The sequence below is a fragment of the Eulemur rufifrons genome, chromosome 7 (assembly GCF_041146395.1).
Source record: "Eulemur rufifrons isolate Redbay chromosome 7, OSU_ERuf_1, whole genome shotgun sequence".
In the NCBI taxonomy this organism is placed as follows: domain Eukaryota; kingdom Metazoa; phylum Chordata; class Mammalia; order Primates; family Lemuridae; genus Eulemur; species Eulemur rufifrons.
Window position 1 is genome coordinate 52,588,632 of NC_090989.1, and position 18,770 is coordinate 52,607,401.

An 18,770-nucleotide genomic window follows, 5' to 3' on the forward strand; every position below is an offset into this window, starting at 1 on the left:
ACATTAATTGTAATTTGCACTGGAAAAATTAGACAGTGAATATAAAACCATGCAAACATGAAGACAACTAAATCTTCCTGCTTAACCATTTGTTTCTTGGGAAGTCACCTTTTTATCAGGAACTGTTATGAGAAAACTGGGGGCAGGAACTGGCTTCTGAAAACAGCAAAATAAACTCTCTGAGGTGTGAAAATGAAATCTTCTACTTTTAGCTTTAGAATTGTGGTGGACATAGACACAACAGAGCACTCCCCTGGGTGTTGGCAGAAGCTTACCATGAGCACTCTTGCAAGAGCTTGACAATTTAGCTAGATAGTATTTGGGGAAGTTAGTTTGAATATTCACCATTATCTGTGTATGTTATACACTTGGTAAAGGTTCTTAAACAATCATCACTTTTTCTGAGAGTAATGCCTTTTGATTTAAAGAAATATATAAACACACACATGCACATACATACATACACACACGCACACACATGTGTATATTCAAATTGTTTCATAATTTAAAAAACAATAATCCATTGACAAAGCTGACACCCAGTAACCCAAAGCCACAAATCACAACACAGTGGAAGCTTGTTCTCTCCCTACTGTTCCCCAGCCAGTGGACGCCCACCGGAGGCAGCCTGGGTGGAGAGCCTGCTCAGGTCTGACCACAAAGGAAATGAGAAATGCAAAGCAGAGAGCCAGGCGCCACTGCCACTGCCAGCCATGTCTTTTGTAATGTGCATTTCTCCCTCCATATGACAAGGGCTTGTCTTTAAGCCTAGAAGCCAGGGGCGATTCTTTCTCATTAGGCCAGTAGTCAGAAATTGTGGCTCCAATAAAATTAATGAAATGACTAATTAGATGCCGAATATTATGCTATCGTTCCAGTCCACTAAGGATAACAACGTGACAGTCTCTGCTTAAGAGGCTTATGGCCTAAAAGAAATACAAACAGACCTCAATTTCTTTTTTTCTCACTTGAGTGAATATATCTTACACCGTTCTGTCAAATCAGAAAGGCTCTGTCAGGGAGAATAAGCTCCTTTTAATATGTATGCAGAAAGAAACCTAAAGAGTTAGAGCGGTGAGCACAACACAATCACCTTTCCGAAGGCTTAGAAAGGGGCTTCAGGAGAAACAGCCGCGGAATAGATTGCCCGTCCTCTCATTCCCAGCCTTGAACCCAGAGCACGCACCATCCGCCTAAAACAATGCAGACCGGAATCTTCGAAAGATGGAAAATTAATGGCTGTGAACCCTCTAAAAGGATGTTTTATTTTACTTACCTAAATTATTATTTTCATTGCAAAATCACAGTCCTTCATATCTGTTGACTTACTGCTGCTTTGTGTACCTGAAGGGAGAGCTTGCAGGTATCTGAAGAACTGTATCTGCTGGATAGAAATGTAAACCTTAATGCTTTTCTCAGAGGGAAACCCTCTAATTTCAATAAGAATTGAGCTACATGGTGCTTTTTTTATGTGAGTAACCCAGAGTGAAGTCTGCTGATTGTGAAGAATTAAAACATTTCTGAGAATAAACATTGCTGATGTCTATAAGAATGATTTTCCCTAAGCTGTTTTTGAGTAAAAAGTTAGAGGCATTTGTTTAAGAATTCTGTTCAGTTATTATCTGTGGGTTCCTGCCTTTTTTTCCCTGCCATATATGAAAGTTGCTGGTACCAAAATGGAGTCATTTATGTCAAACTCTAACGAATTGGAGTCAGAGGAGGCCACAAAGAAGCAGCCCTCACACACACATGCCTGTAACAGGGCTTATCACAAGACATTCCTGCATATAAGTGGGTAACAGGACTTATCTCAAAAATTCCTCAAGATTGCAGAATTCCAGAGAAGCCACTTACACCAGGACACTTACCCAGCGAGGGCTGTCTCCACCGATGAACAAATGCCAACTCCTGAGATGAGCTTGTGACCTATGACCCTTATTTCAAAGCAGCTTACATGGACTTCTCTTTGTCTTTAAAAGCTTCCCCTTTTCCCTGACACCCCTGGGCATGCCTATGATCTGCCATAGCATGCATACCCGGATTGCAATCCTCTGCTATTCCCAAATAAACTCATTTATTCTGGAGAACCTATCTCTCTGAGTTTTTTGTTTGTTTGTTTGTTTTTAGGTTGACACATGTCAGTTTCCTGAAGTTAATGGCTAACAGCATATGGCCCGTTTAGGGATCTGCATTAAATTCTTATGCACAAAAGAAAGGGTGTATTGCAGCAAGACAAATCCTCCCAGATCTTCCTTTCAGCCCACTTTGAGATTAGGTAAGACCAGGAGACCTTCCAGAAAGTGAAGACTCTCAGACCAATGAACCTGAAACCAACCTCAAGACTGTCCCCTCCCACCTGGGTATGATTTGGAACTGCCTTATTGGTCTTTGGATTTCAGCTTCTGCTTTGATCCTTGATGCACCTTTCCTTCAGTCCCCTGCATCTTTCTTTTTTTCTCAAAGTCCCTTGATTGGGTGAGGTCAGCCCTTATTGTCTGCTTTTGAGCCTCAGCTATACACTTTGTTCCTCCTCAATTTTTTACTCTAAAAGCCTTCAATTTTGAACTCTGAAAGCCTTCAATTTTGTAACTCTGGGGGAAAAATGCAATATCTCTGGGATGGAGAGCCTGTTGTAGCCTCAGTAGCATCTCCCAGAGACCCGCCACAGGTGTGGGACAGGTTGAGACTGTTGCCTTTCCACTCCTGGCAGCAGTAGTTTTCAGGAAACTGGGCACTCTAGTTGGTGTTAACCTTTTGGGCTCCAGTATAGAAAAGAAAAAAAGCAGAAAGCAGAATAAAATGTACTCTGGGAAAAGTACTTTGAAAAAACACTTGAAAACATCTGAATTCTGTGTCAAAGGATGTGATACAAATTGCTTGATTATCATAAAAGGTGAATGTAACAAAAAATATGTGGGCCCAGCATCTGGCTGTTCACATGTTATGGAATTAATGAGATTTAAAAGACGCTTTGATCAAAAACACATCTCCCCCAGTGGCCTGTCATTTCATCTGAACTCTTACATTTTCCTGTCCAGAAGGCCTCTGTTCAAATGCATCTGTCTTTTCTGGGATGTCCACACACAAATTAATCACCATCAATGTATTAGATGCAGTAAGTGATTCTGTGTCCCAGCAGAATAGGGTCTGAAAAAATAAAGCACGGAAAAGAACATTTTAACACATTAACTGCAATGTGAGTTGTATTTAACTCATGCTAGTTTTGAGCCCAGGGCCTCGTGAGGCATATGTAACTCATGTCTCTTTACCTTGGGAGTTGCGAGAACTGTTTTTCAAGTTGCATATAACTCATGCACAGAAAACAATAAAAAATAACCCATCTTTCATTAAATTAGAAAGGATTGTTTTGTTTTTGAAGTTTTTATTCTGTTTTTATAATAAAACACTGTGGCCCCACGGAAAAACAAATTTTTTCTAGTGTGGCAGTCAATGCGTTAAACACAGAGTGAGTTGAGCATGTTTTAGAGCTGTGCTGTCCAGTGCAATGGAAAATAGGCCTATGTGGCTATTTAATTAAAATCAAATAAATAATTTAGTTCCTCAGTCATATTAGCCACACACTTCAAGGACTCAATAGCCTCACGAGGTTAGTGGCCACTGTACTAGACAGATACAGGACATTTTTATTGTTGCTGAAAGTTTTAAAGCACAGCTCTGGTCTAGCGTAGAGGGACTTAATGGAAAGAGCATGTCTAAATGGACTGTTTCCATGTTGTGCTTGGAATCCAGAGAACAGCAAAGAAAATACTAGAAAAGAGGTGGAGGAGGGGAAGAAATAGGATCCCATAAAGTCGAGGTGGCAGGGAGACCAAAGGCAAGCACTACCTGTTTCACAATTTTACTTGGAGTCTTCTGCTTACATATTCTACTAGGAAAAGGCAGAATTTCCCAGCAAGTCGTGCCTGTGTTCAAATTCTGGCTCTGTCACATACTAGCTGAGTGGCTGTAAGCAAGTCATTTAACTCTTCTTAATCTTTTCTCATCTGTAAAATAGAGATTATGATTCCTACCCTGCCCTTCTGTCACGAGGATTAAAGATAATATACATGGATTTGGTATACTACAGGTGCTCAATGAATTGGAGCTATTATATCATAAAGCCCATTGTCCTGCCTTGGACAACTGACTATGACTCAAAATTATATCTGTCTCCATGTCCAGCACACAGTAGGCATTCCATAAATAGTGGTTGGCTTTAATTGAACTGGAGTACTCCAACCTTTCTTTTTTAAACTCTCTCTTTCACTGTGAATAAAGACCCAGCCAAAAAAAGATGCTGTGCAAACTCCAATGTTATGGGTATTGCAAGAGTAATTAATATGAAATAGGATCAGAAGACAACAGTCAGTTGGAAGCTAATCCTTTTAAGTTAATGGAATTGAAAGATTGTAATTTATGAAACAGCACTTAAATAGTACTGCTTGGACAGTTACTGCTTGGTAGTTGTATTTGTTGAATTTTTAAAATTGCACCCTTCACAGAATTGCTTGAGGGCACAAAGTACAAAGAATTAATACATTAATTATCATAAGTGAATCATTAAACAGCAACAATAATTAACAGCTTAAGCTAATATCTTAAAAAAAATGACAACAACAACAAACCAGTAGCCTTAGTGCTCCTTTACCAGAAGTAGTTGGTTAAAAGAGGAGCTGATGGGCAGAATGTCGGATGTACAGGCGGAATCACATGCGTTCGTCTGGTCCCGTCCACGGCCTTCATGTTGAAACCAGTGTGGACAGATGACTCCTCACTGTAAAGCTCTGAATAAGACCTTTTATCATCTTTCTTAGGCCTGCACTCACTGTTGTGATTTTTTTTCTTTATAGATATCTAAGAAAGGCTATTCATCTACTCCTAAGCGCTAAGGAGCAGCATCTGGGTCTTCACTTCTTAATCTGTCAAATGAGACATTGAAACTTTCAGATGAGAAGTTTTAAGTTTGGTCTAGAACCACTGGGCGGCTTGGAGAACAGCAAGAAATGTAGACCGCGTGAGCAGGCTCGGGTCCGCTTCCCTCTCTTGCCAACCCTAACACTCCCCTCCCGACCTTGATGAAACCAGCACAGCCCAAATTTTATTTAATTGCTTTGCTTTAATTAGGCTTTGAAGAAAAGGCCCTAACAATTTAAAAATAATTATTTTGGAAATTGCTGAATTAGATAATTCTAAATTTTCTGCTCACTTAAATCCTGCAGTTCTGAACCATCCCTACCAGATCATACCCCCACATAGTCTGAGTCAATGAATTTGTGTGTGAGGGGGGGCTCACATTTGAAAAAAAACCTCCCAGAGGATCTGAACTTGCAGCCAGGCTTAAGATCTACTGTTTAGTCTGACAGCATCAATCTCTTTTTAAACAAGTAGAGGCAGCATTTCATTTTTTTTTTTCTACCAGAGTTTTGCCCAGGAAAATTAATGTTTATAGACATTATTTTATTCTTCCTTTGCATATTTCTACATAAATCGATGTTCTCACTTTGCTACCCACCAGATAATAGCTGTTATGACTCTCAAACCAGTTCAATTTATCATTTAACTCTACTGATTTCTATGTTATCAAGAAAAGATGTGCTTCATTCAATTAAGATGGTCCATTTTAGTAAATCTGTAAGTGCCCACCTCTAAATGTTAGCATTGAGGTTGCTACACAGTGTTAGAGTGTATATATTACTTTTTATGACAAAATTTAACCTATTGTTGTGCCTTACACACAGTAAGTTCACACTGAATGATTAATGTCACAGTAGGAACCCAGACATAATTCTACTTATCTGTTACAAAATGTGTATAGAATTCTAGGTTGGTGGAGTTTTCCCTTCAACATTTTAAATCTTTTACTCCACTCTTTTTTTGTTTACATGACATCCGATCAGAAGTCTTTTATAATTATCATCTTTGTTCTTCTATAGGTCTTTTTTTCTGGATTTTTTTCGAGATTTTTCTCTTTCATTTTGGTTTCATGCAATTTGAATATGATATGCCCACGACGTTTTGTTTTTCATTTTTACTATTTATCCTACTTGGTGTTTTTTGAGCATTCAGAATTTGTGGTTTGGTGTTATTGTGTTTGGGAAATCTCAGCCATTATTACTCCACATATTTCTTCTGCTTCATTTTCTTTTCCTTCTCCTTCTAGCAGTTCAATTGCACAATTGTTTTTGGATGTTCTGTTCTGTTTTTTAAATTCTCTTTTCTTCTGCCACTTTGGTTTAGTTTCTATTGACCTATGCTCAGGCTCTCTATTTTTTTCCTTGGCTGTGTCAACTTTATGGTTGAGCAAATGAAAGGTATTCTTTTTTTTTTTTTTTTGAGACAGAGTCTCACTCTGTTGCCCAGGCTAGAGTGAGTGCCGTGGCATCAGCCTAGCTCACAGCAACCTCAAACTCCTGAGCTCAAGGGATCCTCCTGTCTCAGCCTCCCGAGTAGTTGGGACTACAGGCATGCACCACCATGCCCGGCTAATTTTTTCTATATATATTTTTAGCTGTCCATATAATTTCTTTCTATTTTTAGTAGAGACGGGGTCTCGTTCTTGCTCAGGCTGGTCTCGAACTCCTGAGCTCAAACGATCCGCCCACCTCGGCCTCCCAGGGTGCTAGGATTACAGGCATGAGCCACCGCGCCTGGCCGAAAGGTATTCTTAATTTCTTTTACAGTGTTTTTGATTTCTAGCATTTCCTTTTGGCCCTTTTTTAGAATTTCCATGTCTCTGCTTACATTTTCCCTCTGTTTTTGCATGTTGGATACTCTTTCCATTAGATCCTTTAGCATATAAATCATAGTTATTTTAAATTCCCTGACATTGTTGTCATATGTCAGTAGGGTTCTGAGGATTGTTTTGTCTCTTCAGATTGTCTCCCCCCACCCCCAGCCCCTGGCATGTCTTGTAATCTTTTGCTGAAAGCTGGAAATGTTGTATCAGGTAATACAAATTAAGGTAAATAGGCCCATATGAGGATTTATGTTAATCTGGCTAAGAGCTGGGTTGTGCTATGGTCTGTATGTTTGCCCCCCCTCAATTTATATGTTGAAGCTTAATCCTCAATGCAATAGTATGGGACTATTAGAAGGTGATTAGGTCATGAGGTCAGAGCCCTCATGAATGGGATTAGTGCCCTTGTAAAAGAGGCTGACGGAGCTCATCTGTCCCTTCTGTCTTGTGAAGACACAGCTAGCAGACACCTTCTCTGAAGCTAAGAGCAAGCCCTCACCAGACACCAGATCTGCTGGTCCCTTGATCTTGGACTTCCCAGTCTCCAAAACTGTGAGCAATAAATTTCTATTGTTTTTAATTTACCTAGTTTAAGGTATTTTTTTTTATAGCAGCCAGAATGGATTAAGACAGATTGTGTTTAATGTTGTCTGTAGCTGGAAGCGCCAGAGGCTTCAAATTCCTTTAGTGTCTTGTTTCTGTCTCTGCTCTTGACTTTGGGCTTCCATTAGTGCTCCTTCTTAGAGACAGTCTGTGTTTTGCTGCTTCTTTAGTTGTATCCAGTGTTACACTGGAGCCCTATGGTATGGTGCTAAGAGGTATGGGAGGGAAAGAATTCTGCAATCTCCCAATTAAATTAAATCTCAGTCCATCATTGAGCCTATGTCTCAAGTCTTTTACCTTCAGAAGTATTTCTCCAGCAGGACGGTTTCTTTCCCCTGTTCCCTACTCTTCTCTCCTGCTTTAGTGTTCCCCAAGGTACTTCCTCAAAGCCCTGACTTCTGTTGACTATATTCTCCTTCCATCTTTATGTGAGTCAGGAAGATTAAAGAGAGCTAGAGTTTTGCTAGCTGGGATAAGACTCTGGCAAAATCTTTTCCCAGGGAGAGGAGACCTCTGGCTGTATTTCACAATGATTACTCTTGCCCTCCCCCTGCCAGAGCTATCAGGAATCTCTCTTGGGTCTTCACCATGAGAATCTGGTACAGTCTGGAGATAAAGACCCTGAAAGTATGTCCTGCCCCTGGCCCCCAAGACTGTGTCCTCCAGGAGTTTCTGCCCCTCAGGTTATTCCACACTCAGCCTCCAGAAATTCACCAAAGTTACCACTTAAGACTGTCTCACAGCAACTTCTGTGCCAGGTAATCAGATCTCAGCTGGGTCTCTTATGGATGCCCCTGCCTCTCCAGATTTCAAGGCAGTGACTTACCCTGCAAACTTAGGTCTATGGTGAATCCAAGACAAGTCACTGATTTTCAGTTTGTTATAAGGACAGTAGCGAAAACTTCCAAGCTTTTTACATGTTGAAGTGGAAACCCAAAGTCTCAACTCCAGACTTTTTATGGTCCCTCTGAAGGATCCTGGGTTCATGTGGAGGAGGGTTGACACAGCTCCCCTCCTCTTCCCCGTTGTGTAGGCCCCAGACCTCATTTCCTGTTCCTCTATCGGGTTATTGCCCAAGTCCCTGGATAATGGGGACAGGTGCCATTCCATCTCCACCGCTGCTGCAGCATCACCTCACTCACTTCTGCTCTGCCTTTCAGTTTCTTCTTTGATTTTGGCCACTGGAAATGTCCTTTACTTTCTACTATTCTCAGATGAAAATTTATAAGGACATTCATTTATGTCCACCTGGCATTTCTAAGTGTTCGGTAGATGAAGGCTTTTTGGATTATTCAGCTATAACATTGCTGAAACTAACCTCTATCCAATTTTTCTATTCCAATATTTGGTGAGCTGGTGGGATCTATGACTCCTGAAATCCCCTTGGCCCAGGCCAAGCCCTAGGCAGGGAGCTGGGACTCCCAGACACTGCTCGCTGCTCTGCCGGAGATACTGTGTTACAGGGAACACAAAGAGCTGCTCAGCATCAGTCAAGTGATGGGCCAGGTGGGAAGGAAACAATGGTATAGCATTTCCAACAGATTTGCCTGAGCTCAGTGGATACCAGCTTCTCTTGTTTGTGATCCTGCTAATGCTTACCTTCTTCAGTACCATAAATAACTCTTCACTGCTGAATTTCTTTTGCGCATGTTTCTATTGCACTCATTGGCTCTATCCTAAGCAATCTTGGGCTAGATTTTGACTGACTCACATCAGCTTTATCCACCTCTCACCCTCCTCCCTGCCCTATCCCAAGATTCCAGCTTATGAGAAAAGGGATTTCACAAATCCTATCTCCTTCTTGGTGATATATTAGTCGTTTGTTCTTTTTTAATATATTGCTTTGACCCAGGGACATATTGAAGTTAAATCTGCACAATTACTTTGAAGAACTATGGGATATCCAAGTGGTCAATCCCTGGGACCTAATTTGCCTACATGCCCCAAGCCCCATGGGGGGGGGAGGTACATGTGAAGAAGGATTAAAGGATTTTGTCAAACATTCTAGTTTATTGAGTTTAGTTACTGAAAGAAGCAATGGTGGGCATGACTCTGCAACTCCGAAGAAAGAAACCTAATTGTGTTGGAGTACAGAAGCCTACTGAGTATTTAAAAGGAGCACTTTATTAAGTATTTCTTTTTTTCTTCAGATAAGAATATTAAAACCTTAATTTCTGGGCTTCAGGTCAAACTCCCTTAACAAGCACTGTGGGTGGGGTGGCTTCAGGTCCCTCCCAAGGATCTATTCTTCAAACACTCTTTGAAACTGAACCAGCAGGCAGAGGATATAGAGAACAAGCTAAGGACACCCATACAAGAGGTTGGTTAATTCAGTTATAAATCAAACTACAAAAGGACAGCAATTTGCTATAAGTTCTTGAGATGCTCATAACGAAGAATGCTTTTTCCTTTAGAAAAGCTTAAGTTCGCCGGCTTTAAAGAAATCCTACAAAGCTCACATCCTTAGGTACGTGTCTCTGTGTAAACATGGTGGAGTGTTAGTGATTAGAAGAAAGGCAATCTCTTAGTAAGGAAAAGAGAAGAACATTCAAATATGATGCTGTATCCCATGTAGGTTCACAATGTCAACTTTCATATTGACTGAACTCTTGAGAGATTAACATTTCTTTAAACCTTTGAAAATAGAAAGTTCCCAGTCCTTCTTTCTCATGTCTATTGCAAACAAAAATTTCCACGTCTGTGCCTCTCACCACAGTGCACCTTTCAAAATAGATTGACTTAGGAACAAAGTACTCAATGCTATAGGGAGACCATATTTTATGACCAGTGACTATCTTCTGTTCCTGGGCAAAATAATTTCCTGGAATAAACATTTAAGTTGTGTGATCTCAATTGTCATGCAGAAACTTTTGAGATTTATTCATTGTTAAGTGAGACACATCCAGAGACCTTGCAAGGACTTTTAACCCCCCTTTTTAATACCTAACAGGCTCCTCTGTATGCCCTGTTTTTAGGGAGCCTTGGGGGATTTCCCCGGTAGAGCTATCGTGTCGTCTTTATTAGACCACCTAATTCCTAGTTGTCATTTCAGCATCAGATGAACTTCCCCTCCCTCAGGAACCTATCCTGATTCCTTTTCCTGCTCCTACTGCCCACGTCAAGGTCCCCTGGCTCTGGACTTCCACACTGTCTCTCAGTCATCAGCATCGTCTAACATCATACCCTCGAGTGCCTACCTCCCCTCCAGGCTGTGAGCTCCTGGGCTTTCTGTCTTAGTATAGTATTCTCTTCTGTTCTTCAGTACCCAGCACATAACAAATTGTTTGTTTTCTATGTAAACGTTTTTATTAAGCATTACGCAGTGCAGAAAATTACATGAGTCATACATGTACAGCTCAACTAATTTCTGATAGCAAACACACCCATGTAACCAGCACGCAGCACCCAGATCAAAATTGGACCATTTCCAGAGCCCCAGAAGCCCCTCTAATGTTCTCCTCTCATCGCTCCCTCTCCCCAAAGCTAACACCTGTCCTGACTTCTAACACCAGACTTTTAGTCTTGCCTATTTTTGGACTTTATAGATAAGGAATAATATTAATACAATTTGCATTCTTTCATGTTTGCTTTTTTTATAAAACATTATATTTGTAAGATTCATCTAAGTATTTTTGATGTGTAGCTGAAGTTAGTTTGTTTTCCTAGCTTGATGGTATTCTATTATATAAATATACCATATATATTTACCATAATACATATGTAATATATCCAGTTACATTATATAATATAAATATACTAGATACATTTTATTTATCTAGTCCACTTGTTGGGCATTTAGGTTTACAGTTTGGGGCTAGTAAGAGTAGTGTTGCTATGAACATTCTTATACACGTTGTTGAGAGATAAACTTGGGCACATTAAAATTTTAAAGAATTTATTTGAGTAGACAACAATTCACCAATTGGGCAGTGCCAGACTGCAAGCACTTGGGCTTCACTGAGGGGGTGCCAGGGAAAAACTTTTGTAAGGTATTCTTGGAAGCAAGACAGAGAAAATATATTTGATCGGTTAAAGTGAAAGTCCTTAGAGTTTAGTTTGGTGGTTTCTGATTGGTTAAGTTTGTTGCATTTTACTGTTTACATTGAATTGGGCTTTTGTTTGCTTATGTTGGAACCCAAGGAGCTGTCTCAGCTAATGGCCTTCAATTAATTTTTTTTAGACAATGTGTTTTGGTGCACATACATTTGCATTTCTAAGACAAAAATTAATGGATCTTAGTTTTCACATATTTTCAGCTTTCACAGAAATTGCCAGTTTTCCAAAATATTTGCACCAATTTTCACTCCCAGCCACAGTGTATGAAAGTTCAACAAATGTGTTCTGAATAAATTAATAAATACGTAAAGAAATTAAGAGTGTTTCCTCCCTAGGCTTGACTCTTAAGGGGGAAATAGTCTCTCCAGCTATCCTGAAAAAAAGATCTTCTGTTCCTTTATTCTTTTTTATTTTCTTCTTATATCTGCTAATGAGTAACTTAAACTAGGGCTAAATGAGAACATATATAAATTGTACCTATGAGAAAATTCCTAAGTCATTGAAATAAAGCTATAATGTGGATGTTTCCTTTCCTGTCTTTATCTTGTAACTGCTGGATACCATTCTGGGAACAACTAGCTTTGCTGAAATAATAGGTTATGAATAATTCTGAGAGTGTATTTAATTTTTCAGACACATGTGCATAATATATATTAATGCCTTCCTTTGTGGGATTACTTAGACACTCCTCTTGCTGTAAACATATCCTAATCACAAGTAATTGTAAATTTAAACAATGGAGAACAATTAAAGTGCAGTTACCGTTTGTTATATAAGTTCACCAGCGTAAACCCACTCCTGTGGTGGGACAGTAATCTAGGCAGCCTCATTACATTATCTGGTCTGAACACCATCAGATCTCAGCCAGGGAGAAGAATTGAGTCAAGAGGAAAAAACTTAAGTTTTGCTAAGAAGTAAGGTAATTTATTTATGAATCAGCACTCTTCTCTGAGAAGTGCTAGTTAACTGGCTTTCCCTGCCTGAATGTCTATGTAATTTGCTGGAGGGCAGCTTACATTTTAGCAGAGTCAACCCAGGATGGACTTTGTCAGTTTAGTGCATTGTCACTTATTCATGGGGTCTCCTCTTTGATATGTGTCAGGGGAACCAATTGAGTAGCCTCTTACGCTGGCCCTGTGCCAGGACTTATCAGGTAGGGGGATACTTGTGAGAAATGCATCTTTAGGCAATTTCAGCCTTGTGTGAACTTCATAGGGAGCACTCACACAAACCTAGATGGTACTCCACGCCTGGGCTATATGATATAGCCTATTGCTCGTAGGCTACGAACCTGTGCAGCTTGTGACTACACTGAATACCATAGGCAACTGTAGCACAATGGGAAGTATATGTGTATCTAAACATATCTCAGCATAGAAAAAGTACAGTAAAAATATGGTATAAGAGATTAAAAAAATGGGATGCCATGGGAACTTACCATGAATGGAGCTTGCAGGACTGGAAGTTGCTCTGAGTGAGTCAGTCAGTGAGTGGTGAATGAATGTGAAGGCCTTGGACATTACTGTGCACCGCTGTGGACTTTATAAACACTGTATACTGGCTGCACTAAATTTATTAAAACATTTCTTTCTTCAACAATACATTAAACTATAGCTTACCATAACATTTTTACTTTATAAACTTTTTAATTTGTCTAATTTTTTGACCCTTTTATAATAATACTTAGCTTAAAACACACATACATTGTACAGCTGTACAAACATATTTTCTTTCTTTATATCTTTATTCTATAATATTTTTCTATAAGTTTTTTTTTTTACTTTGTAAACTTTTTTGTTAAAAATGAAGTCACAAACACAGACATTAGCCTAGGCCTACACGGAGTCAGGATCATCAATATCACTGTCTTTCACCTCCACATCTTGGCCCACTGGAAGTTCTTCAGGGGCAATGATAGGCATGTTACTGCTGTTGTCTGCTATGACAGCAAGGCCTTTTTTCTGGAATACTCCTGAAGGACATGCCTGAGCCTGTTATACAGTTAACGTTTTTTTTTTTTTTTTTTTAAATAAGTAGAAGGAGTACATTCTAAGACAACAGTAAAAAGTATATTACAGTAGATACATAAACCAGTAAGAGTCGTTTATTATCATTATCAAGTATTATGTACTGCACATAACTGTATGTGCTATGCCTTTATAAGTTTGGCAGTGAAGTAGATTTCTTCACACCAGCATCACCACAAACACATGAATAATGTGTTGTGCCAAGACATTAAAATGGCTACGATGTCACTAGGGGATAGGAATTTTTCAGCTCCACTATAATCTTATAGGACCACTGTCATATATATGGTCCGTCATTGCCCTAAACTTCTTTATGTGGTGCATGACTGTAATTCTTGCTACTACTCTACTAATAGTTATGAGGAAAACCTGTTAGTCCTGACTTAAACCTCCACTTCTCTGTAGCTAAGATCCACAATCTTGCCTGGAAACCTAGTAAATATGGGACTGACAAAAAGCTCAGTGGCTTAGTTTCAAAAATTAGAAGAAATTTGGTGGCCATGTGCAAAGGTTTTAAATCTTTGGGCTTTCTGCCATGCCTCAAATGCCTCTAAAATGTAGGCCCACATAGGGGTGAAGGAATGGTGTGCTTTTGCCTATTGACACCAATATAATAAAATACTCCATTTCTGAACAGTGGTCTCTAGTACAAACAGTTTCTGTAAATGGTGAAATGCAAACTAAATTAAGCAGGCCAGAGAGTTTCATTGTCTTTAAATTGGATCTTTGTGGATTAATAGAATTCAATTCAACTGAAACTTATTAAAAAGGCACTGTGAAAGAGACAAATTCACAATTTCTGACTCCACCAAACTTTTAATCTCATACTATATTGTCATAAAATAGGTACCCTGATCCCTACAGGATCTGTACCTGTCTTTTCTGGGAAGTAAGGCTTTTCTACCCCATGACAGGGCCAATCAAGAGGACTTTAGGACCTACAATCATGGCCACTTGGATTAAGACTTCTAGATAAAGGGGAGATATCAAAGATTATCTTTTAATTCCTAGGGAATGTGCCCTGGTATGGATAAATTTAAAAGATATTTTCCCTTTCTGGATACAAGGCTGGCATCAGTGAAATATCAGCAAGGAAAAAAATTTTCTCTATTGTCTTAGGTTCAGAAACTGTGGGTCTGAACATTAAACTGCCAAAAGACTGATAATTAGGAGAAAAGGCATGCAATTTTTATTACTATTTTACATGTATAAGTGTTTACAGAAAAGAAGTAAAACTCAAAGGAGTAGTTTGACTAGGAAGCTTATATTCCCTTCTTAACAAAAGGAAGGGTTTGGGCTTCAGGAGCTGATAAATTGTGAGGAAGTAACTAGGAAATATATAGGGGAAATAACAGAATATAAGGGTTATTTTAGTAAGGTCTGTTTATGCAAACTCATCTTGGTGTTGACTCTTTATTTTCAATGACAGGAGTCACCTTTCCTGGTACAGAGTTGAAGGGGGCACCTTCCCCCTCAAAGTGGAATTTATGCCCCACCTAGATTATAACGAAGATAAGGGACGGACAGAGAACTCATCCAGCATCTGTTGATCCTCAATTATCTTCAGCTCAAAATAGTCCTTATGCCAAAGTGGCATGTTTTGGAGTAGCATATTCTGATCCCCTTTAGAAGGAAGGTCATTGGTGCCATGTTCAGAACTATAGTGAAGAGCTTCCTGGTTAATCTCCTTGTCTTAAATATCCTTAAGTACCAGCAAAATAGATAACTCGGAGCCCTGGGAAGCATGCACCTTGGGGCCATAGGCAAACCTCCTGGGAAGGTCCTTTGAAGCCTAGCAGAGGCAGCAGGACGAAGCAGCTCCAGAGATGGAAGGTGGGATTGGAGCAGCAGTGAGCTGGTGCAGGGGAGGTGCCAGAGACTGGGTCACCAGGAACAGCAGAGCCCAGAGATCATCTACACGGTGGCTGAGAGACATCCTACCGGACCAGTCCTTCAAAATTCTCAAACATAGTGGGAAGAGGAGGTTGGGAGATTTTCTTTCATGAAAACATTTTCTCAGCATGAGAAGGAGGGGAATCTTACTAGATTTTATTACGTTAAAGCCCCAAGAAAGCTGGGTGAGAATTGAAGCCAGATAATGTATGAAGCAGAATCCAATCTTGGATATATAATGGCAGCTGGATCCTTAGAAACTAGGTCATATTATAATGACATAACATGATGTAATAGAATAGTTTCCTTCCATAGGTATTCAGAAAGGGAAGCAAATTTCCCTTTAGCTGGAGCAATGAAGATGTGAAGGAAAGATGATCCTTCCATGTAACATTACAACATAACCGGCAACTTCCTCATCAAGTTCCCCGGATGTTGGGTGGAATAAAAGGAGATGGTGAAAATATGTAGCTGATTCTCAAATGGCAAAATGTGAAGATAGACTTAGAGAATAGTTATGATTATTACTGGTCATCAGGGATCATTTCCCCTTTTCTCAATTCTACGATCTAAAGGAATGATCAAAGTGATCAGACTACTTGGGTATAATAGGATATGTATACTGGGATTGGAATTAGAAGACCTAGGCTGAAGAATTTTCTGGCAGTGTCATTTATTAATGACATGACCTTGGCCACTCATTCAGCCCTCTCAAGTTTTAGAAAACAAAAATCTCTCTCATAAGCCTATTGAAACAAATAATCCATATGAAGGTGCATTGTGAAAAAGTTGCAAAACGCAGACTAATAAAAGTAAGATACTATATGAACAATTTGAACTAAAAAACAATGATTACCATTCACACCTTTAAGGTGGCTATAATCAAAAAGACTATAATAAATGTTGGTGAGGATGTGGAGAAACTGGAACACTTATACATTGCCGATGGGAATGTAAATATTATAGCCATTTTGGAAAACAGTCTGGCAGTTTCTGAAAAGGTTAAACATAGATTTTTACCACTTGATCCAGCAATTTCACAAGTAGGTATATGGCCAATAAAAATGAACACAAAAGTCCACATAAAAGCTTGTACACGGATGTTGATAACAGCATTATTCACAACAGCTTAAAGGTAGAAAAAATTTAAAAGTCTGTCAACTGATGAATGGATAAACAAAATGTGGTATGTCTGTACAATGGAATATTGTTTAAAAATAAAAAGGAATGGAAGTACTGATATGTGCTATGACACACAAATAAACCTTGAAGACATTGTGCTAAGTGAAAGAAGCCAGTCACAAAAGCTGACATATTATATGATTCCATTTGTATGAAATGTCTAGAACAGGAGAAACTAGAGAGACAGAAAGTAGGTTAGTGGCCGCCTGGGGCTGGGAGTGGGTTGGGGAGAATGAAGAGTGACTGTTAATGGATATGGGGTTTATTTTGGGGGTACTAAAAATGTTCTAAAATTGATTGTAGTGATGGCTGCAAAAATCTGTGACTGTACTACAAACTTCTGAATTGTACACATAAAAAAAAACCCAATGAATTCTAACTCTCTCTGTGAGTAAAACCATACAACACTAAATTTTTCACGAGAGAGAATTAAGAAGTAATATACTTAAATGTACATATTTAAGTATGTTTTATACTGTTTTCATATTGATAAGTTTTTAACTTCTATATTCATATAGCCATGAAATTTCTGGGGCTGAGACAGATTATTATAATATCACTCACAGTAACCTCCTCAGCTCCTTTTGTCCCAACTTTTCCCCTTGGAGTGATGTGACCAGAGCTAGAGGTCATCCTACACCTACTGGCATTGGTACTATTGTGAGGAACCCAAAAATGTGAATCTGGGAGCTAGTGTAAAATTTCCCCTCCTGAGGTTGGAAAACAACTTAGTTTGCAAGCAAATTCTCCTTGAGAAGAAAGAGAGAAAGATTCTGGGTTGCTACCATTTGAAATATAAATAAATGTTTTTAGGAAAAGGAAGACAACCATCTCTGAGTTTACAACCTCTAGCATGTCTCCGAGGCTTTGAGGCTCATCCCCCTCTTGAAATGTAAACACAAACCTCCTGGGAGGTAAATCTCTTCCCATGTAGTTGGTCATCATTTCATTTCCAAGGCCTGTCTTTTAAACATGTCTCAGTAAAATTTTCCCAGAAAACCCTAACCATGTGGAAACATACAAATATCCACTTCCTGACACACATCTGAAATATGGCTTATGATTCAGGTAGTTGTTTAAAAAGAATGTTTATAGTGTATTCTTTTTTTTTAATCACCAATATCATTTTGAAAAGTATTTGTCTGTTTAGGTCAGAGTCAGAGAACTCAAAGTATCTTCAAATCATATTTTTGGGACATCTGTCAATTTTTAAGTCATTTTAATGTCCTTATCTATTCATTTGCAGTCCCTATACCTCCCCACAGGGCTGTGGGGAGGAGCTGTGGAACGGGGGCCATATACTCAGTATTTGGTGCTCCTGAAAGTAGACATTTGGCTGATATGTAATAAAACACCCTCAGTCCTCTAATAACTAAAAGTTAAGATTGCCTTTTGTGTCAGATTGTATTTTCCAAAATTGTCTGCAATAATATTTCCAGTCCTACATTCTCCTCCAGAACCTTGCCACATCCCCATCAAGTGGCAGAGTCTATGTCCCCTCTCCTTGGACCTGGTAGGCCTTTGTGCTTGTCTTGACTAGGAGAGTATTGGGGTGAGTGATGCTCTGAGGCTTCTGGGGCTGCAGAATCAATGGTGACATAACTTCAGCACGGCTCCCTTTCCCTCAGGACATGAGCCCTGGGAGCCCTGAGCCTTCTGTAAGATGAAGCTACCCTGGTGCTGCTGTGCTGGAGACACCGTGTGGAGAGACCACACAGAGACAAAGGAACAAGCCAAGGGGCTCCTACAAGTTCCAAAGCCCGGCTGTTTGAGTGTCCTCAGCCTGCATGCCAGACGTGTGAGCAGCAGGCATTCAGAATATTCCGGCACCAGCCATCATCTGATAGCAACTGCGTCAGAGACCCTGAATGAATACTGCCTAACTGAGCCCACTCAACTTCCCAGACTTGTGAGGGTTAATAATAAAATGACTGTTGTTGTTTTAGACCACAGTTTGGGGGTGGTTTGTTTTGGGAAAATAGGTAACCAAAACACTCTTTGATGGTTAAACTAGGAAAAGCAATCCATGAAAGGATGAAATTAACCATCTGTAGAAGTAACACTGGATAATATCTGTAAGTGTGGAGTAGAGGTGACTTGGGGACACCAAATTGAACAAAGGCAAAATCTCACAGAGGAAGGAACAGATGTGATTGCCATCAAGAAAGCTGATTCTGACAGTGGTAATATATTAACACCTGATGATATAGTCTTTTATCCCACATTGTTCAATAAACAAAGACATTGAATCTGGTGAATTATGGAAACAGGAA